Source organism: Leopardus geoffroyi, chromosome C3 (assembly GCF_018350155.1).
Source record: "Leopardus geoffroyi isolate Oge1 chromosome C3, O.geoffroyi_Oge1_pat1.0, whole genome shotgun sequence".
NCBI classification, from domain to species: domain Eukaryota; kingdom Metazoa; phylum Chordata; class Mammalia; order Carnivora; family Felidae; genus Leopardus; species Leopardus geoffroyi.
In genome coordinates this window covers 45,380,222-45,406,460 of record NC_059338.1, presented here as the reverse complement: position 1 = coordinate 45,406,460, position 26,239 = coordinate 45,380,222, and the positions used below count along the sequence as shown (strand labels likewise).

The window sequence follows — 26,239 nt, the reverse complement described above, 5'->3', positions numbered from 1 at the left end:
TGACCTGAGCTGAGGTCGGATGCTTAACCCACTGAGCCACCCAGGCGCCCCCAAAAATGTTTTAAAATTTTAAAGTTTTGCTTGCGTTAAGTCAGGTTTGAGAAAAAGCAAACACTTCAGCTGGCTCTGGGTCGGGGGACATGACACTTTCAAAGAGACAAGCCAAGCAGTAGCCACTGGAGTCAAGAGAGCATCAGCTTGTATGTTTTCCAGAGACTCTTAGATTGGCCATCAACTGAAACAGTACCTGGGAATTAGCCAGCCTTAGTTTCCAAACATCTTTTGTATACCAGTCCCTTGTACATATCACAGCTCAGTTCTAACGACTGGGGTTGCCATCTTATATTCTGGGATTCTGATTGCTAACCTCTGGTAACTTCTGAATGGGTACGTTAAGAGAAGTGAAAACACATGTTATGGCCATATGGACTGGTGACTAGAAAATATTAGGAGGAAAAACAAATAGAATTTTGCCTCCAAATACCTATATTCTTCTCAGGAGAGGGAAGGGAGTCACATATCCAATTCTTGGGTGAATCCTAACCTTCTAGTAAACAGCTGAATGCAATGTTGTAATTGTCATGACACGCAATCCCTCATGAGCTACGTGCAACGCATAAAGGGATTCCAAGAACAAAAAGGATGACATTTGTTGTTATGAAAGTTCATGTTTCTGAATATTAGGGAAAAAAATAGGCCCCAAAAGATGCTGCCAAGTCTCCTGTGCATATTTTCTGTATAAACTTACTTATTCTGATTCTGGACCAATGGCATTTTCTTTTTCCAAACACTTCTTTCACTTAGCAAAAAATGACTCATAAGCTGCTGCAGAAGAGGTCAATGATTTGGTTTAATTACTTGTCCAGGGACATGAGGAGAAGCTCAGGTAAATAAAGAGATGGTTTTCTGTAAGAGAGTAAGCATGCATATGTTAACATTATCTTCCCTCCCACAGAGGCCCTAAACGACAGAAGAGGGAAAATAAAAAAAAAAAAAACCTCTGCTGATCAGCATTTGTATTTCAAAGATTAACAAGCTACTTCTTATTAGAGCTCCAGAGAGTCTGGGAACTTCAAACGAGATAAGATTTGATATTGACAAACAGTGTGCTTCTTCCCAGGAAGATCATTTCAAAATGTACACGACTTCCTTGGCTCTGCACATTCATTCCCCATCACAAGGCTATAGAATGCATATTACAGGGCACTAAATGACGTTTTTATAACCCACTTTATATGTAACCGAAACTACTGCGGGTCCTGTATGTGTTCCGCGTCGGTGGAGGCAGTGTCTGGGTACGACGGAGAGTGTCCATTCCGGGGGCAGGCAGGTGTGTGCCTCCTTCTCGCCTCCTAAGGTGGGACCGTGGGCCTCTTTCACCGCCTCTTGGAGATTCAGTGTTTCCATCTGTAAAGCTGGATTGTTTGCATGGATTAAAGAAAACAATGCACATGAAGTGTTTACCAGCTTATCTGGCATCTAGTTAGCATACAATAATCAGCATCTGTTCTTACGGTTACTATTACCAGGCACCTCTTCAGTGCCTGATAGGGCCCCTTGCCCTCAACAATCCAAAAATCCAGTAGCAAGACGAGGCTGGACAAGTATGAGGATAACTAGAAGTACAAGGCCCTGCGCGATCCCTGCCACTGATTATTTGAATGAGGTAATAGCATATCTTGCCACAAAGTCTGAAATTTTTATGTAATGGCAGGTGGAACAGGATCATGCTTTCATATATTTTGCCATGTTATTTCAACTATTAGAATTATTAAACATTTTGCCTCCTCTGGAAACATGGTGGGGGAGGGGTGCATCTAGCTTCCTTCCTTTTTTTGATGTGTTGATGGCATTTTTTTTTTTTCCTAATGAATTTCAGTTTACTGCAATGTGATTTGATCTTACCAGGTCACTATATGAGGTAAAGCGCATCCTGTTACGTGTGTTGGGTGTTATAAGAATAAGCTAAATATGTTGAAAGAGGTGTGAGAAGATAGTATATTCATAAAGAAAGGATGGGATGCTCTGTCAGTTCTAGTCCTCTGGGAAGCAAAAGCCAAGATAAAGTAACCAGTATGAGAGATATATGGGGGTTAACGGCTGTGAAAGATAAAGCCCCCAGGGGACAGGAGGAAGGGGGAGCCTTCAGTCTGTGATGCAGGTCTAACAGCTTTCAAAGGAGAGGGGAAGAGCTTCAGACTGCGGGCCATCTGAGAATGTCTCAGCCAGCCCCCTGGGTTATTGGTGGAAAGGCTCTGGGGTCCCCACCATGCTCAGTCATTGCCTGCGAGCTTCCAGTGAGTGAAGGCTCGGGGTGGATGCTGCTGTGGATTCCAGAGATCTGCACCTGTAGGCGCTCAGTCAACCACACCACTTCTGGCAGGTTCTTCCCAGAGGGAGATTTGAAAGGTACACCTCCACAGCTGCCATCCGTGGGCTCCAAAATGGAACAATCGGAGAAGAATAAAGAGCTCCCTGGGGCTGAATGATGACTGAAACTAGACATTCAATTGAAAGATTGAAAATTAAGGTTGAGAAAACCTCTCAAAATGTAGAATAGGTCAAACAGATTGAAAATATAAAATACATAAAATTGTAAAATGAGGCATTCAAATAGTAATCCAGGAAAGCCATTTTTTTTTTATTAATTAAAGCTTCAGAAAAAAGGGAGGGAGATAAGAAAGAAAATTATATTACAAAGAGAAGTTCCTAGAACTGAAAACTAGGTAGAGCCTTCCCCACAATGAATTTAAAAAAGACCCACACCTGGATACATCTTCGTAAAATCACCGAACACTAAAAAAAGAACATCCCCCAAAGCTTTCAGAGAGATACAACAGTTCACATGCAAGGGAAGGGGAATCAGATTGTCACCAGACTTCTAAAGAGTAAGTCTGGAGGCCTGAAAACAAAAGATACAGTATTTTAAAGATGTTAAAGAAAATTATTTATATCCCCAGACTCTGGCCAATAGTGAGACAAGATTTCAGCATGAAAGCACTCAGAAAATGTAATTTGCAAACAATTTGTCTTAATTCCTGGAGGATGTACTACTCCACATAATTGGGATAAAAAAGAAAAAGGAGGGGTGCCTCGGTTGAGCATTTGACTCTTGGTTTCAGCTCAGGTCATGATCTCATGGTTTGTGAGTTTGAAGCTTGCATCGGGCTCTGGGCTCACAGCACGGAGCTTGCCTGGGATTCTCAGTTTCCTTCTCTCTGTCTCTTTCTGCCCCTCCCATGCACGCTCACTCTGTCTCTCAAACAAATAAAACTTAAAAAAAAAAAAAAAAAAAGGAAGACATAGGATTCGAGAAACAGTCTATCCAACCAAGTTAAAACAATGATGGGAATTTTCAGGGTGACATTTGCAGCAACTCTAGAGCCCCAGTCCCCACTGGAGCAAGAGGCCAGATGGGACCAGGAGGGAAATCTCTGTGGAATAAAATATGTGATTAAAAATGGCATTAACTGAGAATATTAATAAAAGTTTGAAATGCCAACCTCTAATAAATAAGTAAGGGCAAAAAAGACTCTGAGAAAAACAAAGACTATAAGAAAAGTGCTGTGCAATAAGAGGCAATCCAAAATGTGGTGTCAATTTAGGCAAATGACATAATGGAAAAAGGGAAATCTATTTGGCTTTGACGCTAGAAAGAGCTTCTTTAAAGTGGCCCAACCCTGGCACTATAAAGCCTAGAGAAAATGAAAAGTAACCCTAATACACTGCTTTGCGAAGCAGTAGACAGTAGTTACATTGTTATACTAACGCAAACACTGTTTATTCATTTTTCAATTTCAGAGTCAATCCACAAACAAAGCAGGAATATTGGTGAAATCTCAGGACAAAATGTAATTATGAATAAATATTGGATGATGTAAAATAATATAGAGCTGATAGATGGCAGTGGGGGTAGGGGAGATATGGAAAGGAAGGATAAGGCAGTTTTCCAAGTTGGAATGACTCAGTAGAAAATCAATGGAAACAAATAGTTTAATCATATTATTTCATGTTACAAAAGTAACCAATGGAAGAATTAAAAGTCGTATGAATACTAAATATCGGGAAGAGGATGCAAAAGGGGATGTTAATGCGAGGTAAATTTTCATTTCTTATGCATTAATTGATCATAATTATAAATGATAATAAGACTACAGTGTTATAATTATAGTACCTACACTTCTGGAAATAAAGAGTTGAAAAGAGAAACAATACAAAGAGATGAAAATATATCAAGAGGTAGTTGGGGAAATGCCAAGCTTTATGAATTCTTTATTATTTGATTTTTACCACACACAATCATTATTTTGATAAAAACTGAAATTAAAAACAAAACACTTAAATCTTAGATTTTTAAAATTTATTATTTATTTATTTATTTTATTTATTTATTTTTTATTTATTTTTTATTTATTTTTTTATTTATTTTATTTTTTGTTTATTTATTTTTGAGGGAGAGAGACAGAACATGAGCTGGGGAGGGGCAGAGAGAGAGGGAGACACAGAATCTGAAGCAGGCTCCAGGCTCCGAGTTGTCAGCACAGAGCCCAACACAGGGCTCGAACCCATGAACTGTGAGATCATGACCTGAGCCAAAGTCGGAGGCTTAACCGACTGAGCCACCCAGGCGCCCCAACACTTAAATCTTACCTTGTTTAAGGCAATAGTGGTTGCCATAGCAATATTGTATCATGTAGATTTTAAACCCTTTAGGTTTTTTGTCCCTTCAGTGGGCAGAAGATTATGTAGCTCATATGTCCACTTCTTCCCCTCCCTCTGTCTGTCCCTCTGCCCCACCTTCCCCCACCCCCAACAATATTCCAGAATGAATAAGAAATTGGCACATTTCTTAAGGAGACACAAATAGTCACCATTTTGAACTGCCTGCCGTAATTAAATTATTATATCATGTCATAAATAAAAATGTGCAGGCATTGGCATATTGCATTAAATTTGTAGTGACAAAACAATTAGAAGAATATCCTATAGCCACTGACTTGGATATCATCCAGATCTCAAGCCTGTTTCTTATTTAGTTCTCTCTTTGGGCTTTTCAGGGCTCAGGAAAAAAAATGTGTAGTTTTTAATCTCATTTTTGGGTCAGTAGTCAACTTGGTTAGGGAAATGGCTGTCATTGCTAACATCATCATCATAGCATATGAGAACAGCTTCTCTGTTATTCAGAAGGTCACCTTGCTTCCAACATCCTTCTACAGCATAAATGGTTAGATCCCAGAACATCTAGAGTATAAGCTTCCCTCTGGGGCATTTGAGCCACTTGAAGTATGACTAGCATGATGACAGAGAGCCTTTCCTTATATGTTGGCTTTTACAACTTTGTTAAGAGCCAGAAAGAGAATCTTTTGCCACACCTGCTACCAAGATTTAATCCGTGAGAAGGACACTGGTCATTCTCTTTTAGTCGCTGTTGAGGGGCGTGCCTATGTGCCTTGTGCCATGTTAGGAAATTTGCATGTATTATCATTTAATTTTCGCAACGATCCTGGGAGGCAAGGACCATTATTACAGCTGTTTTTCAAACATAAAACTGAGCCTTAGGGGAATCAAATTAGTGTTAAGTAATGGGGACCAGGATTTAAAGCCTTTGTGCCAGTTCCAGATTCTAGACGGTGGTCTACTGTAAGCTTATGGTTTGAGTTTCTCTTCATTAATCTAAAAGCTCTTTACCTCAGTGATACTTTAACAAATACACTATTCTTCTCTGTTTATATCATCTTGTTTTATCCCTATAGGCTCATCCTTTAAATTTTTTTTTTTTTTTTTTTTTTTTACTGGGGCTCCTGGGTGGCTCAGTTGGTTAAGTGTCTGACCCTTGATTTTGGCTCTGGTCATGACCTCATGGTTCATGAGTTTGAGCCCCACATTAGGCTCTGTGCTGACAGTGTGGAGCCTGCTTGGGATTCTGTCTCCCCCTCTCTCTCTGCCCCTACCCTACTCATGCTGTCTCTCTCTCTCTCTCTCTCTCTCTCTCTCTCTTTCAAAATAAATAAATAAACTTAAAACAATATTTTAAAAATGTATGTAGTAAAATTGACCAAAATAACTTCACAGGCTTTATTGCTACTATTGTTTTGTGCACTGAGAGTATATCCCTTCTGCTTTTTTCTAGCATTTTACATCACAAAACCTCAACTAGAATCTGTCTTCATTTACAACTAAAACATTTCTTTGGAAGGGAAGGACTAATTCTGAATGATCAGATCCATTAAGTAATTTAAAGCATTTTACTCCCATAGAAACCTAAAATCTGTCTGTACTGGATAAAATTCTCAGAACACTTTTAAAACATAAGTTGAAATTTTGCATCACTTCCAAAATATTGAAGTTTTAGTTTTTTAAATAATTAAGCAAGAAATTAAATGGCAAATTATAAACACAACATGTTGGTTTTAACAGCACTTTCATATTCATTTATAATGTATGAATATTTAAACAGCGAAAGTTTGTATAATCTACATTTTAGCATATAGTAACAGTAATATGTAGTATCCAATGAGTAGATGCAAAAACAGTGCTATTCTATTAAGAGATTAAATATCGGGACGCTTGGGTGGCTCAGTAGGTTAAGTGTCCGACTTTGGCTCAGGTCACGATCTCATGGTTTGTGAGTTTGAGCCCCGCGTCGGGCTCTGTGCTGACAGCTCAGAGCCTGGAGCCTGCTTCAGATTCTGTGTGTCCCTCTCTCTGCCCCTCCCCTGCTTGTGCTCTGTCTCTCTCTCTCCTTCAAAAATAAGTAAGCATTAAAAAATTTTTTTAAAGAGATTAAATGTTGAGTGGAAGAAGATGTGTAGTTGGGTTTTTTCTTTATTTATTTTGAAAGAGAGAGAGAGCAAGTGAGCATGAGCAGTGGAGGGGGAGAGAAAGGGGGAGACAGAGAATCCCAAGCAGGCTCCACACTGTCAGCACAGAGCCCTGTGTGGGGCTCAAACTCAGCAACCATGAGATCATGACCTGAGTTGAAACCAAGAGTAGGACACTTAATGGACTGACCCTCCCAGGCGCCCCTGTAGTTGGGTATATTTTGTGTAAGTGAATTTGATTAGGCAGAAGTCTGTTATTAAGTGGGGAAAAAGGCAAACAACATGTCATTTGTGTTTAAAATTTTCACTTGTGGGCCAGTTTATTCTTTTGCAGGAAGGAACAAAAATCAGATTTCTCTGAATAAAAATAGACTAATGGCACGAAAATAAGACAGAAAATAAATCCGATGTTTGAAGTGTTATCTTGACTAAGTATTACCTCTAGTTTTTTAAGTCAACTTTATTTAGAAATAATTTGCATACAATAAGATGTACATTCTTTCAGAATACAGCATGATGAGTTTTCACAAACGCTTACAGCCATCAGCCAGCCACCTTCATGGTCAACGCATAGAACATCATTCCAAAAGTTCTCTGATGGTTCCTTCTAGTCAACCTCTTCCCTCCACTCCCAGACCCAGGGAAGCACTGGTCTGTTGTCTGACACTATACATTAGATTCATCTTTTCACACATCAAACCCAGTGGTTTGACTGTGTGTCTACGTGTGGTTTTCTTACCTGCTTAGTAATCAGAATCCTGCTTGGAACAGACTATGCTTCTGGGATTTGTAAGTCAGTTAATCATCAAATCTAAGAAAATGTGAACCATTACTTTTACAGAAATTTTTTATGTACCTTCTTCACTTTGTTTTCTTTCGGGCATTTCAATTACATAGATGTCAGACTGTTTTCTATTATCCTACACATCCCTGAGATCCCATTTTTAGAAATATTTTTATTTAATGTTCTTAAGTGATAATTTCTATTAATTTGTCTTCAAGTTCACTGATTATTTCTCCTGTCATCTCCATTCAGGTATGAATCCTTTCCAGTGAACTTTTCATTTAAGTTGTTGTACATTGTAGTTCTAGAATTCTTATGTTTTTTAAAAAATAGTTTTCACTCCTCTGTTGAGATTCCCATCTGATAGCTCACTGAGACCACATTGTATTTTAAATCTTTAAAAATATTTATGGTTGCTGCATTAAATCTTTGTTTGCAAATCAAATCTTTGGACCATCTTGTAGTCAATTTTTATTTTCTACAATCTTCCTCTGATTTTTGTTCCAGGAGGCAATTCAATTGCTTGCTGAGCACCTTAAATCTACATAAACATGTTTTATGCTTTCTTATGGTAGATATGTGGAAGGTGCTGGTGTTTTCTAAGACTCTGTAAACTGGGTAGAGTCAGCTTCCAAACTCTGATGGCTCTACCAATCAGAAGTCTTGTTTTCAGGTCTTGTTACTGAGTCTATTGTAGGCCTTGCTAGATCATGATCCTTAGTACTAAAGCATGGTGTTTCTGGTGTCTCGGCTGGATACCCAGGGTGTTAATGAGGTCTCTACTCTCTGGCTGGGCTGGCACACCAACATTTCCCAGCTTCATCTCTCAGATCCCTTTGTCCCACTCACATAGAAGCCACTCTCTGGTAAACTTAGAACATGCACAGCCTAGTCCTTAGCCAAGGTCAAGATTTTTGAGTCTCACTTCTGTGTAACTCCTCCCTACCTAGTGTCTTGCTTTGTCTTAAAGATCCTAACTAGTTCAGCATCTCCAAACTCTGAAGTCATCTCCAGGCAGAGAGAGATGGCAATCATAGGGATCACCTTGTGAATTTTTCCTGGTCTCAAGGACCACAGACTTGTGCTGCCTGTTGCTCAAAGCTTGACAACAGTTGCCTTATACATTTTGTACAGTTTTAGTTGTTTGTGGAAGGAGGGCTAATCCCACACCGGCTATTCTGCCATGGCTCAAGTCTTATTTATAGTTTTAAGGAGCTACCTGATGAAATCTGAGATCCATTAATAACAACATCTGAGATTTTGTGGTGATATTCAGGTGACTGAGAAAGGAAGATATAATAACTAAATTCAAAAAAAGAAATGAGAGGGGTGCCTGGGTGGTGAAATCGGTTAAATGTTGGACTCTTGCTTTCGGCTCAGGTCATGATCTCACTGTACTAAGATCAAGCCCCTCATCAGGCTCTGTACTGGGTGTGGATCCTGCTTGAGATTAGATTAAATTTTTTTTTAATGTGTATTTATTTTTGAGAGAGACAGAGACAGAATATGAGTGGGTTAGGGGCAGAGAGAGAGGGAGACACAGAATCCGAAGCAGGCTCCAGGCTCTGAGCTGTCAGCACAGAGCCCGATGCGGGGCTCGAACTCACAAGCTGTGAGATCATGCCCTGAGCCAAAGTTGGACGCTCAACCAGCTGAGCCACCCAGGTGCCCCCCTGCTTACGATTATCTTGCCCTCTCCCTCTGCCCCTCTTCCCCATTCTTGCTCTCTCTCTCTAATAAATAAATACAATCTTTAACATAAAGAAATGAGAGTCAAATTATGGACCAAATGATCACGAGACCTCCTAAAATGTACATTATGTTTCTATCTTCAGTGTATCTTCCTTGGAACAACCATCTTCTACTCGCTTCCTGGGTTATGAGTGGTTTTCAATTGTGGTGCCTACCTAACCACTCCCAGTCACAGATGTGGGCATGCTTGTCCAAGCTGAGCCTATCAAAATATTCCACTCCAAGGACTCCAGTGGCTGGTGCAGGAATGAGCACCCAAACAGTGTCAGAATATTTCCCGAGTTTAACACATGGATATTGTAAGAGAGATGTTCTCTTTCTTTTGGGGTTGCTGCCTGGGAAGATTTGAGCTGAATCTCTTGACAGACAACTTGCCCACTAAAAGGCCAGAGTCTGTATATTAGGGGTTTGTCTGTCTTGGGCTGCTCAGCATCCAAACTTTCTTCCAATTTGAGATTTCTACTGTGTGACTCTTGGCAGGTGGTACCATCCTGCCATGCACCCTAGTTAACCAAACATTCTCTATTCTTACCCTCTGGAAGCTGTGCTTCAGCCAATCGGATTGAGTCTCGTCAATCCAACTCTCTTACCCGAGACTGCAGACAGGAAGGTTGTGATGTGAAGATGGAGAAAGAATGGTGACCATTTGTACAACAGTAGAGGACTGGAAAATGCAACGAGAGCAGTTCAGTGTCCAGTGATGGCCCCTTCAGACGTATTTGCAACACGCGCCGGGGTGGTGCTGACAGTACATGGGCCCTTTCTGGACTTGGTTGTGCCCACAGCTGTCTGGGAACCCTTAGGTGTTTGCCTGCTTTTCTGTTCCTGGTTTTCAAGCCCTCCTGATAATCCTGTGAGCTACCCAATAGCCTTCTGTAAATTCCTTCTTTGTTAAAGTGTGTTTGACAGACTGCTAGCTGTCCCCCAAAATGTGTGTATAAGTGGCTGGAGAAAGACAGATGGATACACACACACACACACACACACACACACACACACATCTCGAGATGTCAAGATCTCGAGGTGGAGGGGAGGAAGGGAAAGAAGGAGGAAAGTCAAGAGAGGGAGAAAGAAAGGGAAAACTTTTGTTTTTCATTTTATATTATTCTGTACTGCTTAAATGTTTAATAAGAAGCATGTATTGTTCTCAACCTTTTTTTTAAAAAAATCAAGTGAAGAAGATTACCTTGACCTCAATTATCCAGACTTCAGCTGCTGTATGTCTAAATGCTCTCACTATTTCTTTACCAATGAAATTATTCCATAGACAATGTAATGCAGGGCCTTGGATGTGCCGTTCTTCCTGAACTTCACTTTGAAAAAGAGAGCAACTGCTCTCTGTGAGGTCCTTTCCTTCCAGACATTTTGGAGGCAGGAATTTATAGCCCTATGTGTTTTGAGGAAGGAAAAAGAATTTCTTCTGCATTGAGTTTTCCTTGGAAGATTTTCCCATTTGCTAAAATGTACTTTCCTCTACAACTGTGTCTCTCTCCTTCACTAGAAATTTCTCCACTGTGAGGAAAACTCTTTCCCCTCAGCCAGTATTCAGCCAAGCTGGTGGTTTTTATTTGTTTAGTTTGTAATTTTTTTCATGAACATGGCATGTGAGTGACTGACACACATAAATGGTTTCTTTGCTTTCCCTACTTTTGGACCTATACCTTCATTGGAGTTATTGCAAAAATGGCATCTGGGTAACCACTGGCAAGATGAAAAGCGATATATAAACCACATAGCCTGCCAGACTAACATTTTGTCCAGGATGTGATGACGACCACCTCTATGTTTACCCATAAAGTCCTGATGAAATGATAGGAAAGTTATGATTCCTTCATGGCTAAACCCTTTGGATCAGTGCTTCATCACTGTGACCCAATGAAATCCTCCCTGTTCCATATAGTTCTGTGTATATATGGTACCTCTTTATTTTTATTAGTTGTATAATATATACGTCCTATAGTGCAATTTCACACATAGGACTTCCTGTAGGCCTTGCAGCTCAAAAAAATTTCCCCATAAATTCCACTTGGGATTTGGGATTAATTTGGGCTAAACTGGCTACTTTAAAATACGAATGTCCTGCTGGGTGGTAGATTCCACTTCTCCTCCAGTAAGAATTATTTAACTAAATAATATGTGTGTAAAGTCTGCCCCAACAGACCAGTCCTTTACCTTTCTCCACCTGCTCTGTGTCCTGAGTTACTGATTTTTATTGGCCACATAGCCTCGCTCCCTTGCCTTCCGGATTGGGCAGGTTTAGTCCATGGACAGTTCTGGGAGGAGATCAAAGGGTGGAAGCAAAGAGAGATTAGGGTATTTATTCCTCTGGCTCCTTCCCTCCTGGGCCATGACTTGGCACTGGCTGTGTTTCTCTACCTAAGGCCATAGCCCTTACCTGGCTTTGGTAACTGCTTCCTCCAATCCTTGCCCCTTTCTGCTATTATTGTACTTAGGGAGCTTTATTATCCCTTGTTGATTTCCTTTAATCCTGCCCACATCTTTGTAAATTGCCCCTTCATTAACTATTTTTCAATCATGGCTTTTGTTTTTTTTTTTAATTTTTTAATGTTTATTATTTTTGAGAGAGAGAGAGAGAGAGAAAGAGGGAGAGAGAGAGACAGAGCATGAGTGGGAGAGTGGCAGAGAGAGAGGGAGAGACAGAATCGGAAGCAGACTCCAGGCTCCTAGCTGTCAGCACAGAACCTGACGTGTGGCTCGAACCCACGAACTATGAGATCATGACCTGAACATGTTTAACCGACTGAGCCACCCCGGTGCTTCCAATCATCACTTTTAAATGTGCTATTTCTTTTCTGACAGGACCCAGACTGATGCAGTGGTCCCACTATGAATGGCCTCAAGAAATAGATCTCCCAAACTGTACATTGGGATTGTATCGTGTGGAAGGCAGAAGGATGCCCTCCCCAAAATGTCCACATCTTAATCCCTGGGATCTGTGAACATGTTAGGTGGTAAAGGACACTTAAGGTGGCAGATAGAATTAAGGTTGCCTATCAGTTGACCTCAAGATAGGAAGATTATCCTGGGTGGGCCCAATGCAATCGCAAGGATCCTGCAAGTGGAAGAGGAAGGCAGAAAAGGAATCAGTGCCAGACTGGTGTGAGGTAAGAAAGACTGACCAGCTGTTTCTGACTTTGGACATGGAAGGGCGTCATGAGCCATGAAATGCAGCCAGTCCCTAGAGATGGAAAAGTCATGGAAAGAGACGCTTCCCTAGAGTCTTCCGCAAGGATACAGTCCTGCTGATACCTTGATTTTAGCCCAGTGAGACCCGTCTCAGAGTTTTGACCTACAGAGTTGTAAGATAATAAATATGTGTTGTGTTAAGTCAATAAGTTCATGGTAATTTATTATAGTAGCAATAGGAAACTGATACAGGTTGCTAACACATTCGATGAGAACATAGAACTTTCTTCTTTTTTTTTTTTAAGTTTATTTATTTATTTTGAGAGAGACAGAGACAGTGCAAGTGGGGGGAGGAGGGCACAGAGAAGAGAGAGAAAGAGAGAGAGAATCCCAAGCAGGTTCCATGCTATCAGCTGCAGAACCAGATGTGGGGCTCGAACCCACAGACCATGAATTCATGACCTGAGTAGAAACCAAGAGTCTGAGACTTAACCTACTGAGCCACCCAGGTACCCCAGAACATAGAACTTTCTTGATGTAAGAAAATGGAATATGTATAATCCATAGTATATTATTAAAATTATTACTAGTAACAGAGATTGGGATGCCATGCAGGTGAAGGGCAAGGTATTAAAAAATCATTTAGCTGTGGTCCTTAGGTGCTATGATGACAATGGTAATTTTCAAGACAGTGGGGTGAGTTGGCTTTTTCTGTCAGTCCTAAATAATGTACACAGATAAAAGTACTGATTTAAAGCTTTGGAGATACAGTCAGGGTATAAGTAGAAAGTTAAAAAACCTCTCTGGCAGCTTTAAACAATGCCTAGGGGCACCTGGGTGGCTCTGTTGGTTAAGCGTCCGACTTTGGCTCAGGTCATGATCTCAACGTTCATGAGTTCAAGCCCTGCGTCAGGCTCTGTGCTGACAGCTCAGAGCCTGGAGCCTGATTCAAATTCTGTGTCTCCCTCTCTCTTTGCCCCTCCTCTGCTCACACATTCTCTCTCTCCTTCAAAAATAAATAAAAATTAAAAAAAATAATGCCTACCTTTGAGACATGGGCTGGGAGTATTTGGGCAGATGCAGAAAAGACAAAGAACTCTGAACCCCCAAATTGTCTTAAAACTTTCTTGCATATAAGCACCCCGATCCAGTTTAGGGGTTGGAGAACAGAGAATTGGTGGTAGATGAAAGAAGCCATGCCTCTCAACTTAGTCCTCACATTAGCCTCAGAAACAGCACTGTGCAACTGTTTTATGTTAGTCATTTTTTCCCCTTTATTTCTCTGAAACCTTATATGAAAGGCACTGGTAATGGCTGACATCTGACATTTAGGTGGGATTTTGGCTGAATTCATATCTCCTACAATGAATGGTAGCTGTGGGCCCTCTGTATTGAGGATGTAAGTTTTTTTTTTTTTACTCAGATGAAAGGATGCTGAGGCAAAGTGTGGCTTAAGGTGAAAGTGTGTTTCCATTTTTCTCCACCCTGCCTTGTGTCCTGAGAAGCTGATCTTTATAGACAGCATCAACCAGGCTTCCTTGTCCTCTGGCTTCTGGCTAGGTTTGGCCAATTTAAGGCACTGGCAGAAGATTAGAGGATGAGCTGGGAGAGAAAGGGCAGGGGATTTACTTTCCTGCCTCCCTCCTTGCAGGGCTACAGTTGGCTACATTTGCCACAGCCACTATTTTCGAAACATAGCTAGAGATCCCAGCCCATGCTGGGCAGCCTGGGTCTACAGCTTGCTGTTGTTTCTACAGTTTCCTGGGGTCCTTCACCTAACCCTTTCTGGGTCTCCTTAACCTTGCCTTTACTTTTCTAAGTAGTCCCTTTATTAATCTCTTCAAATATCCCCTTTTTCTTGCTGGAACTCTCACTGATACCATCATCATCATTGCCATCATCATCAGAGCAACTAACATTTACTAGTCACTTATTATGTTCCAGGCACTGTGCCCAAACTGCTCACACAAATTACTTATTTTATCCTTACCAAAACTTTATGGTATGCATGACTATTGTTACTCTGTTTTAGAGATCAGGAAATTGGCATTTAGAAATTGGTACACAGCTTTCCCAAACTTACCTAGCTAGACAAGATTTGAATCCAGTCTGCAGCATTTGAGAAAGCATGGTAGAGTAAGTTTAGAAGACAGGTTTTGAAATCAAAGACACTTGGTGACAAATATCAAATGATGATCTGAGCCAAAACACTTAGTCCCTCTGAGCTTAGGTTTCCTTATTTCTGAAATGGGAACTGCCTTGCCTCAGCTAGTTAGAGCTCTTTTTTTTTGCAAGCAACAGAAGCAACACTAGCCAATCAAAATGACCGGATTCCAGGGAGTTGTGGAGATAGTAACAACTAATGAATGCATTCTTCAAGGCGTCCATGTTGTCAGTTCCAACCATCTTCCATCCGTGGCTGACTGCTCAAGACTCAGATTCCCAGGAGAGGGTGCCTACCTGGTCTGGCTCATGTTACTTTCCACACCTTTAATTCAGTAGGGTAGGTCATCAAGTATTCATTCAGTGATGGAGAGTTCATCTCCCAAGGAAAACTGGTGTGATTTTACCTGAAAATGGGGTAAGGGATGCTGTAAAGGCAAAAAGGAAACAAACACTATAAAACGTGGTTTCATGAAAGCTACAAAAAGTAAAGGAGATAGTTTAGGCAAAGCACCTGACACAGGAGTCAGGGCTTTCTCTTCCCTTTTGTTGAAACATTCAGAAAAGGGGCATTTAATAGTAGTATAAGAAATGATATTGAATAGAATTTATCCTCCACTGGCTGTTTCTATTGTCTACCTCCTGATAGTAGACAGGAACTATCTGATGTTAACCTCCCTCTTATTCTGCCCAGTGACTGCCAACCTTTCCCCATAATGCCTGTGTTTATATAGATTTCTCCCCATTGCTTATAGGCATCTTTCTATGGTCTGTCCATACTAATGTGCTAATCTGAATCATCTCATTGGTGAGCATCCTGTTTTTTCTCCATCGTTACATTTTTTAAAATTTCAAACATATAGAAAAATTAAAAGAATCAGACAGTGAGCACCCATAAACACACCACCTAGATTCTACTATTAATATTTTAGGTTATTTGCTTTATGGCATGTCCATCCAACTGTCTGTCCATTCATACATCCATTCAAGCCCCTGTTTGACAACATTGTATCTTAATGGATTAATAAAGATTTTTTTTTTTTACAATGAACCAAAATCTTTCCTATCAATGTTAGCAAAGAACCAAATGACAGAGGTCCCAGCAACAACTAGGGGTTGGGCCAGTATCTGTTGGTTAATGCTTTGAATAGAAGAAGTTTTTAAAACATTTGTTTCTCACAGAATGTAACCATCTGTTCTTTCTAACAGGTTCTTGACTTCTATCATTTCTAACTGTCTCTAAAATAGATTTTTCAGAGAACTGCTTTTGGAATGATTGGGAAAGTGTTCTTGGGAAGAATTCACTGACTGAAGTGAGCCAAAATCAGAAAAGTATACGGATGGAGCATTTCCTATGTAATAATAATAATGATAAGTTTTGAAAAATGTCTGGTCACCAAAAATGTCTGTCAGGAGTCAAAGACTCTGAGAGGGATGGTCCCAATCTTGAGAATCAGATAAACAACTCAACTCCTCAGGGCTACTGGAATACCAAGATAATTTACACACCTCACATTGCATTCTATTCTTACTGACTAGGTTTCACTGTGAGACTTGTGGTTTCATTCAAGCTCCTGAATTCAAAATTTAAACATCTGGGTTTTTGTTGATTTGCATACTTGTTGAAAAGAGATGTTGAGCCAGTGCTGGTCAAATTTTAGGTGCAAAGGTAATAAAGTGGAAGAAACATAACATGGCCATTTTTGAAGTGTAAATACAGTTCACATTTAAGTCTACAATACGGAATGTCTAGTCTTGGTGCCATTTGTCTGTGTTCTGGCATGAGATTTTTATATCTTGATGGGTAAGTAGAGGTGGATGAGTGTGTTTGGGGAGTACTAAGGTGGAATTAGCAGGTTGCTGAGGAAAACTTGCTGAGAAAAAAAGGAGATGGAGGAATAATTCTGCCAGCAGGAGAGAGAAGGTCTAATCTGTACTGGAAAGAATAGTGAAATGTAAATAGAATCTCAGGACATGTCAACGAAGAAGAATAAAGATGAAAAGGGGATAACATAGAAGAGAAATGCAAACAACACCTAAATAAGTGAATATAGACTGAATGGAGAAGAGACATCTCTGAGTTTAGGTGAGAAATTCTCAAGTAACCAGGCATGCTATGATAAAGACTGGCCTGGGGTGACAGGATATAATAAAAAAGAAATGAGTACTATAGACAGGTAAAATACCAGGGAGAGGTTCTTATGTGCTTAGGCCAATCAGCACAGCCCATCAGCCTAACCCCAGTCAGCTCAAACGTGGCCACAGAGCCTTTTTAAAAATGCTTGGATAGAAAAGTACTCTCTTCTGGTTGGTGTGCTGTGTGGACCTGAAGCTTGGAACTGCTGCAGCCATGTTGACACCATGAGGGAAGACAGCCTTATGATGATGCTTCCCCTTGAAAGACAGAAAAATCAGGTCATCCAGGACAACACCGAGCCACTGATCAACCTTCTCTGAAATTCAAACCACCCCGGGATTTAACAAATTCAACCTCATCATTGAATAGCTACAAATTGATAATGGTGTCGGTGTAGCCCAGAAGGCATCACTAACATAGTTAATGGTGCCAATTTTACATCCTTATTGGAAAATAATCTTCTACCACATCCTCTGGCACATAGACAATGTTCAGTTAAAATATAAGTGGAGGGGGAAAAAAATCTAGCTAAAAGCCAAGGTTCGAAGCAAAGGTAAGATATCATGTTTGTGACAGCAAAGTGGTGTTGAGTAGGGGGTTTGTGGCCATGCCATTGTAAGGAAGAATTAGCAAAAAATTCTATTTTTCCCATTCACCATTCTGTAACAGAGATAAAGCACCTGAGGATATAGAAATAGTGATCAGAAAACAGGTTTTCTCACATTTTCTCAGCTGCTTTTTCAAATTCTTTCCATTCTTGACAGTCAGCAACTCACAAGATAGGGAGGATAGTACACTTCTCTTCTAATTTTTCAGGGCAGAGGGAACTACCTAAAAAGGAAAATAATGTTCAATAGTGTAGTATGGGAGCTCAGTTCTGATGGTGACTTTTTTAAGGAACCATTATGTCCCCAAATAGTCTCTACCATCAGTAATTGTGCCCCCTTCTCCAAAGCAGGGGTGATAAACTAATACAGTCTTTCTGAGAGGCTTGGAAAACCTGCAAATGCAAACTACTTTAGAAATAGTCAGATACTAACTGAGTAGAGAGTAGAAATTACACCCTAGAGGAAATAAAAACCGCATTTTTCTTAGTCTTTATTTCCAAGGTTTGTGTACAAGGCTAGCGGTTTTCAGTGAGTGGCACTCTGGAGTCCTTTCCTAATGACCCTAAACAAATTTCAGAGATCAAGCAAAGCATCATTTTGGTTAATAAACAAGGTCATAAAGTGAATATGCCAATTTCAAAGCTACCGTTGTGTGGGGGAAGATTTTTTCGTTATGAACTAAACATATTAACTTTTATGGCAGCTCGTTGCCTTCTGAGAGCACTCATGTATCCCATTTATCAAGGCTGTGTGTAGCCTTGAGATGTGCGTGCTGTATCACTGGGAGACAGAGAGTTAATAAATACGGTGCAAATTAAAAAGAGTCTCACCTATGGGGAGAAATAAATGAGATGAACAGAGTGAATAAAGAAAGCATCTTACTCAAGCTGAGTACTGAGGCAAGATTCTCTAAGAGCTACAAGGAAGCATGAGTATAAATAGTGGGAAGGACAGAAATTACCTATGAAGTAAATATCTGATGACTTCTAGGGCTTAGCCTGGAATAACAGAGAGGTCAAGGTTATCATTAAAGCAATGTATGCACTAAATACATAAAGAGGTAAATGAGAAAGTCTCTGTCCTCCTAAGATTTATACTCTACTTAGGAAGACAGGTTATGCACATGGAAAGGTGCTATAGCATGCCCAATATTGACACTTAAGGGTTAAAGGAATTACAGTCCTAATGGTGTGGGAGCTTAGAGGATTGCTGTGGGCTTGGGTAGCTGGGGAGAAAGAGGTGATTCTGAGCTGGGCTTCGCAGAGAGAGTAGTCCCAAATGGGTGAGTGGATGAAAATGTATGTGAAGGGAAGTCAGAAAGGAAGAGGGAAAAGACAGATGAGATGGCCCCCCTGGTGCTTCTGGGACATCTACAGACCCCATGAATTTCCTCATCTCTCCCTTTCAAGCAATAATACTGCATTTAAAGGAAGAGGATTTGAATGAATAAAAGGAGGTCTTCTAGAGATCCTCAAAAAGAGCAATTCTATTGTAGTGCTAGCTTTCTATGATATCTATGTGTATATTTGCTATATCAACACAGAAGTTACGGAAAAAAGAAAAATATAGGCTCTAATCATAATCATGATGGTAACTGACTAAAACCCAACAGGTATTCTTTCCAACAATTTAAAAATAGCAATAACATCATCACCTGAGATTTGAATTCACTTCAGGCACAAAGTAAAATATTACAAAAATAATTTCCCGGACACCTACTTAAGGGGAGATTTCAGGTCAGAAATCACATTAAGGAATTAGTTACTAAGCACCAGGACAAATCCATTAACATGGCAATCTTTGTGGTCATCTGCCATATTGCCAACACAGGTCTCAACATCATCACGTGGACAGGAGGGAAAACATTTTAATATGGGAAATGATGAGCACATCTTCTGTAAGTATCAAAGATCTCAGAGATCTTTCCTGGAATTACTGAACTATTTCCATCTTTTTAGTGAGAAATACCTCTTTAGGAAGGCAGCAGTTGATGTCATCTGGACTGTAGAGTCCTATTAAAGATGAGTTCAACTCAACCACCTTGTAAATAATAATATTCTCATCACTTGAAATATTAAAGCCATGTGTACAGAGCTTACATCATGACATTATCTTTTTAATTTCTTCCCTCACCTGTAGCAATCTCTTTAGCCTCCCATCTTGGAGGATGACACCACCATCAATCCAGTGACCTAATCCAATAACCCAGATGCCTATGTTTTTTCCTCACTGCAATTCCTGCTTCTTTCATTTTCACTCCCTTAGTATTCTCCCTGTCTGTGTCCACCACCCTATCCCTACTACTGCCATTAATCGGGTTCTCACCACTGCACAACTGGAATATTACAGTCTCCTAACTGGCCTCCTTTGCTCTCCTGTAGCCTGTTTTCCTTAATGAATCAAGAGTAACCAATTCTGATAAGCACGATTCTGTTAATGGTACTGGCATAGGTTAAATCTTGCACTGCTTCTAGAAGAAAGCTCAAATAATTCGGCTGGGATAGAAAAATCTTCATGATCTGACCCATCTACTTCATGAACCTTATCTCTTATCACACCCCCCATTTCTTATCTCACAGTCCAGCCAGGATGAATTATTTTCGTGATCTCTGAACGCATCCCATTCCTTTGTTCAGGCTGCTCTCATGTGGAATGTTCTTTTCAGTGACCATGTCTACCTGGCCAACAAAGCCCACCTTTGAAGGCTCAGCCAAAGAATTATCTAGGAAGTCCTTCCTGTCCACTCCTTTAAGTAGAATTATTCCTAATCAGTGCCCCCGTTAAACCTGCACAGTCTTCTGGTATCACACATACTCATTGTGCTTTCTGGTTTCCAGGTCTGTTTTCCTTTTTAGGCTGAAGATAAGGGATGACGATGCCATATTCATCCCCGTATTGTATTCATATTTGTGTTGCCAGTTGGTTCCATGTTAGGCTTTGCCAAAGAGAGCACTAGAAAGAAGTTGCAAGACGGGAGGAGGAAGAAGGGACTTGCTCCTTCCTGTCTGCTACTTTCTGGCTTCTTGTCTGCTTCCTGTTCCTGTGAGCAATGCTCCAGCAACACTTCCTTGCCTTCCTGAAGTAGCAGCTGAATCCCGTTTGCAATGTTTCCAACCCTGGCAGAACAAGCCTCATTGTTTCCCTCAAAGGGACGCCAGCATGAACCAGCTGCCCCCGCTCAGAGGTCTGGGTCCCAGTCTCCAGGGAATCCTCAAAGCCTCAAAGTTTTAATAATTCCAATTTCTTTCCCTGTTCTCCCAGGCTTGGAGGTGGGAGCTGCTTCCTGCAGTTGCTACTTCGAAGGAACTGTAGAATTCTCTTTTTATACTTTCAGTGATCTAGTTAACAACCACATCTGGTTAACAACTCTTTTTTTTTTATTTAAAAAAAATTTTTTTAATGTTTATTTATTTTTGAGAGACAGAGCACGAATGGGGGAGAGGCAGAGAGCGAGGGAGACACAGAATCCGAAGCAGGCTCCAGGCTCTAAGCTGTCAGCACAGAGCTTGATGGGGGGCTCGAACTCATGAACCACGAGACCATGACCTGAGCTGAAGTAGGACGCTTAACTGACTGAGTTGCCCAGGCGCCCCTAAAAAAAACAAAATCTTAAAAAAAAAGTTTACCTCCAAAACATGCACTGAATTAGTAATGTTTTTGCAGGGAGCTTTATTCAGTATACCTTTATTCTCTAGGTCTTAAATTTGACATCATTGTTTCAGAGAATTGACATCATCATTCAGAGAATGCGCAATGTTGGCCACTTCGCACGGGGCCTACACCAGACTGTTTGTGACCAGTCCCACCCTGGACCAAGAATGCTTTTCTCATTCCAGCCCCATTATGACTAAGCCCACCATCTTGATCATCCGAGCAGATTCTCAACTGGTTTGTCATCTGTATATGTTTTCTGCTCTTTTCCTCCCCCAGCCTGAGAGCAGGATTATTTCACTGTTTCTGTGAATCCCCCACAGCTCAGCAAATATTATGCAAACAAACGCATGAAGGAATTAGGTGAATAATCAGGCAAAGAGAAAATTCACTTGCATTGACTTACCACTGTTTATTGATTGGAAGACTTTGGGCACAATAGCGCTTGATAAAGATTGTTAATTAATCATTCACCAGTACAATGTATGATCCCCATTTCTCGTGAGTGATCCTGACTGCCTTACTATTGTTTATGGACCTAGATCTCTCAGAGGAAACATTAATTTCTATTAATAGTGACAGAGGAGGCCACAGAAGGAAGAGCATGAGGTTGGAGTCAGAAAAAACTAGGTATAGATTCTGAAATTGCCACCTGTATGACCTTGGGGGCAAGTTACTTAAGCTCTTGGAGCCTCAATATCCTTTTCTGTAAATTGGAATAATAATAATAATAATAATAACAAACACCTATTAATTGTTTTATACCAGATATATTCTAAGAGTCATACATTTATTAACTAATTTAATCCTTACAACAACCCTATGAGGTATTTACTATCACTACCCCCATTTTAGAGACAATCTCAGACAGGTTGAATAGCTTGTCTAAGATAACCCCGCTAGGAATTCTTTGGGTCCAGATGTAGAGCCAAGCAGTCTGGCTCCAGAGCCCAGCTTCCTGACCATCTGCTGGCTCTTTCCTGATTACCAAGAATCTCATTCCATGAGCTAATACATGTTGAGGGCATGGCCCATATAAGTGCCACATAAATGGTGCTATTCTGGCACCCTGGAAGGGAATTCAGAAAGAGCTTGGATTCAGTAGCATAAGTTCAGATTAGATTTACCATTGAAATGACCTGACTGGTATGAACCGTTATTTTCGTTATGAACATTTTGGCAAAAGCGTCGGCCTCAAATAGTAGCAGAACATTTTCCTCCCATCCTTAGTGGTCAACGTGGTGAAAGGTATTTAGTTCTGTAGTGTTTATTCTGTGTTCCGTTGCTAAGGAAAAGGTGATGTAGCCAGATAATGCAGCGACAGGCGACAGCTGAGCCATGTAAAGGCAGCGTCCTGAGCCCTGAGCGAGCCTTCTCTGAGCCAGCACTCACTGCCTTTACCCAGCTCTGTTTCTTTCCAGTACCTCCCACCGCCTACCATAAGAAACTCGTGTGTTGTCTGTCCTCCCACAGATATGAAGTCCCCGTAGGGTCAGAACAGGATCGGTTTGGTTCCCTGCTGCACGGCCTTTGCTTAAAACACCATCCTACCGAGAGTGGGCTCTCGCCTCGGTACCTGCCGCACAAACAGCGGGCACTGTCTTCAGTACCGGTTTTCCAGAAAATACGGGACGAGTCTGCGTGCACTGTGGCTCATCCCCATTTCTGACGGGGGCTGGGGACACGATCTTAAAACATAACTACAAGCAACAGGTCAGAGACAGCGCAGAGTCAGAGCCTGTATCTCCTTCAGCGCTTGGGTGAGGCTGCGGCTCCAGACGGGAGAGCCAGATAGGAGCCCTCTGAGGCTACGGAGAGGACAGATCTGAAGGAAATATGGAGGTGGGGTTGATGCCAGCACCTCGAATCAGGTCTGCTTTGAGAAATTCCACTCAGAATTTAGTCAGGAAAGTGTCTCTCTCAAAAAACCATGAGGAGTAAATAGCTCTGGGATGTACTGTTTTGCTTTGGCTGCTTGGAAGCTTAGGGCCAAACTTCATGCTCAGAAATGGTAGTAATAATTGTTTAGGCCACAGTTCTGGTATCTTTTTCTCTCTCTGATATACATATATATACATATGTAATATGTTTATTATATTTAATATAAGAATAAATATCATGTATATTTATTTTGCTTGACATAATAATAGATTTGATATATAAGATATATGAAATCTGATATATATGCATTCTGGTTTTTTTTTTTAATTTTTTTAGCGTTTATTTATTATTGAGAGACAGAGAGATAGAGCATGAGCATGGGAGGGGCAGAGAGAGGGGGAGACACAGAATCCGAAGCAGGCTCCAGGCTCTGAGCTGTCAGCACAGAGCTCGACGCGGGGCTTGAACTCACAAACCGTGAGATCATGATCAGCTGAAGTCAGACGCTTCACTGACTGAGCCACCCAGGCACCCAAATCTGTTTTTATTTTAATAAATTTATTACACATATCTTTCTGTTTGGAAACCATCTCAAATTTTAAAAGTAGGATATAAACGTAGATTTCTGAAAAAAAAGAAGTCAGAGAAGTCCTGAGGGTCAGGATGGTGGCCCCGGAAGAAGCCTCTCTTTCCTAGTCCCCGGCATGGCATGCATTTCTGCCCCTCACTGCGTTATCCCCCTCCCAATCTTGGCCCCAGCTCCAGAGCTGCAAGGAGTGTCCACTCGGCACATTTCTCTGCGTCCACCTCTTTCTCTACATCACTGGTACCAGCCACACATCCAGCAAATCCGATCCCGTGCTCTTCCATTTAACCTTCTTCAGGATTCCTCACTGCACAGCAGAGAAAAATCCGTTGAGCCGAATAAACCCTCCAGCCACATTCCATGTCATGTCTTTCTCCAAATTTATGTTTAGTCAGTGTGATTCTGTTTATAAAAATGTATCGGATTTCTACTACATGCCTGGTTCTACGTGCCCTAGAGTTACAGAATGATGGGGCTTAGCTCTTTCTGGGAAGTCCCCGCAACACCCTTGAGGTCATTACCTCTCCATATACTCTATCTTGTCTATCCCATGCATTCTTTTATTATTTAGCTCCAATCCACACTGTTGGACATGGACTTTCTATGGCTTGTGGTTTACTTCTTCTGCTGGACTCTGCATTCATGGAAAGCAGGAGACATCGTTCATCCATCTCCATGACTTCAGAGTCTAGGGGCTAGCACACAGCGGGTGTTGATAAACACATATGTGTGTATATAATCATTTTTTAATGGCGGAAATTAAAGGCGTGAGAAAGAATACCCAGGACAGTACCTTTCACACGGTATTTACTCACTAAATGTTTGTTTATGGGAAGAGAAAATGAGGGTCAGAGACACCCCGTAACTGAGAAAGGGAAAGGGAAAAGTGGTGAATGGGTTGCATGAGAGACAAACGTCCACGTGTGAGAATCATGTGTTTTGGAAGAAGAACAATGACTGAACTTTCGAATGTGTGTATTTAGTTTGATTCAGTAAGTATATTTAGTTTGATTCAGTAAGTATCCTTTTTTTTTTTTAAGTTTATTTATTTGTTCATTCTGAGAGAGAGCATGTACGCGGGGAGGGACAGAGAGAGAGGAGAGAGAGACTCTCAAGCAGGCCCTGTGCTGTTACTGTTAGCGCAAAGCCCTATGCAGGGCTCGAACCCATGAACTGTGAGATCATGACTTTAGCCGAAATCAAGAGTTAGACACCTAACCTACTGAGCCACCCAGGTGCCCCTCAGTAAGTATTTTCTGGGGCGCTTGGGTGGCTCAGTCAGTTGAGCATCCGACTTTAGCTCAGGTCATGATCTCACGGTTCATGGGTTCGAGCCCCAAATCAGGCTTTCTGCTGTCAGCGTGGAGCCCAGAGCCCGCTTCAGATTCTCTGTGTCCCCCTCTCTCTCTCTTTCTCTCTCTGCCCCTCCCTCACTTGCTCTCTCTCTCTCTCAAAAATAAACATTAAAAAAGAGAATAAGTGCTCTAAAAAATTTTTTTTAGTTTATTTATTTTGAGAAAGAGAAAGTGAAGTGGGAGAGGGGCAGAGAGAGAGAGGGGGAGACAGAGAGAGAGAGAGAGAGAGAGAGAGAGAATCCCAAGCAGGCTGCACACTGTCAACAGAGAGCCCAACTCACAAAACCTTGAGATCTTGAGCTGAACTGAAACCAAGGGTTGGATGCTTAACTGACTGAGCCACCCAGGCACCCCAGAATAAGTATTTCTTAAACATCAACTATAAATAGGAAAGCTGACTGGGCAGCTGGGGTTTGAGCAACACGTGAGCGGACGCACACTTGTGAAGTGCTATTTCATTACAAGTGTGGACTCTGGAACCGCATGAGCCCTGGTTGAGTCTGACCAACCCCTTGCTGCGTAACTTTGGGCAAGTGACGTAACCTTTTCAAACCAGATTTCCTATATAAAATAAGGATAAAAATTACCTAACTCACGAGTTGTAAGTCTGAAATGAGACAATTCATGTGGTACGTAAGGGACGTAGAAAGGATGTGGCAAATATTAGCTGTCAGTACCGGTAACCAAACGAGAGATAAAAACCATGGTCCAGATTTATCTTCTACTTCACAGAAAGAGCCACATTAACTCCTCATGTGAGTATAAAAACGTTTATCAAACACCATGATGTTTGAGCTGAACCATATGAAATGATCAACATTCAACTGGTTTTTGACTTATTAAAATGGTAAGATCCTTTTGTGGCCCAATATTTCCTGCATGGTCCAGTTGGTCACGGGCCATTTAGAGGCACATCGCTTAATTTCCTCCGTCTGCTCTGACATCTTTCCTCTCAGCCAGCTTGTTCATTTATGCTTGTTCACGATGCGTGCCCTGCTTACTTCCAGAAAGGACCCGAGGAGGCTCGACCCCTGTAGCCACGAGGCTGTCCGTGTGGTTTATTTGGCAATTAATCATGTGCCGCCCTGTGACAAATCCTCTGTTGTCTTGAACTGTTATGTAAATCTTGTACTGGATTTAGCTTTTTCAGGCCAAAAGCTGTCAATAGTGAGACAGAACAACTTGGCCACGTTGGAAGCAGACTGGAGAGTGTATCGCGTGCCTTGCAGGGCCCTGGCTTCAGGGGCTGGGAACGGGAGCCTGGGGAGGAGGAAATGCAAGAATTACAGGCCAGTGAGCTGTCACCAGCACCCAGACAATGGCCCGAGGGCAGAAAAGGACTTATTCTATTCCA

General features: G+C 41.3%; 1 protein-coding gene across 7 annotated transcripts in view; it reads right to left on the bottom strand.

The window, feature by feature from the left end:
- Window positions 1–823: 823 nt before the first annotated feature.
- Window positions 824–26,239, bottom strand: part of TSEN15 (tRNA splicing endonuclease subunit 15) — a 179,119-nt gene continuing 153,703 nt past the window's right edge. For all 7 annotated transcript variants that reach the window (XR_006705804.1, XR_006705806.1, XR_006705798.1 and 4 more), the window contains 2 exons: window positions 14,965–15,095; window positions 824–1,415 (listed from right to left, as the gene is read on the bottom strand). The gene's annotated coding sequence lies outside the window, so the exon portion shown is untranslated. The remainder of the gene's footprint in view (window positions 1,416–14,964; window positions 15,096–26,239) is intronic.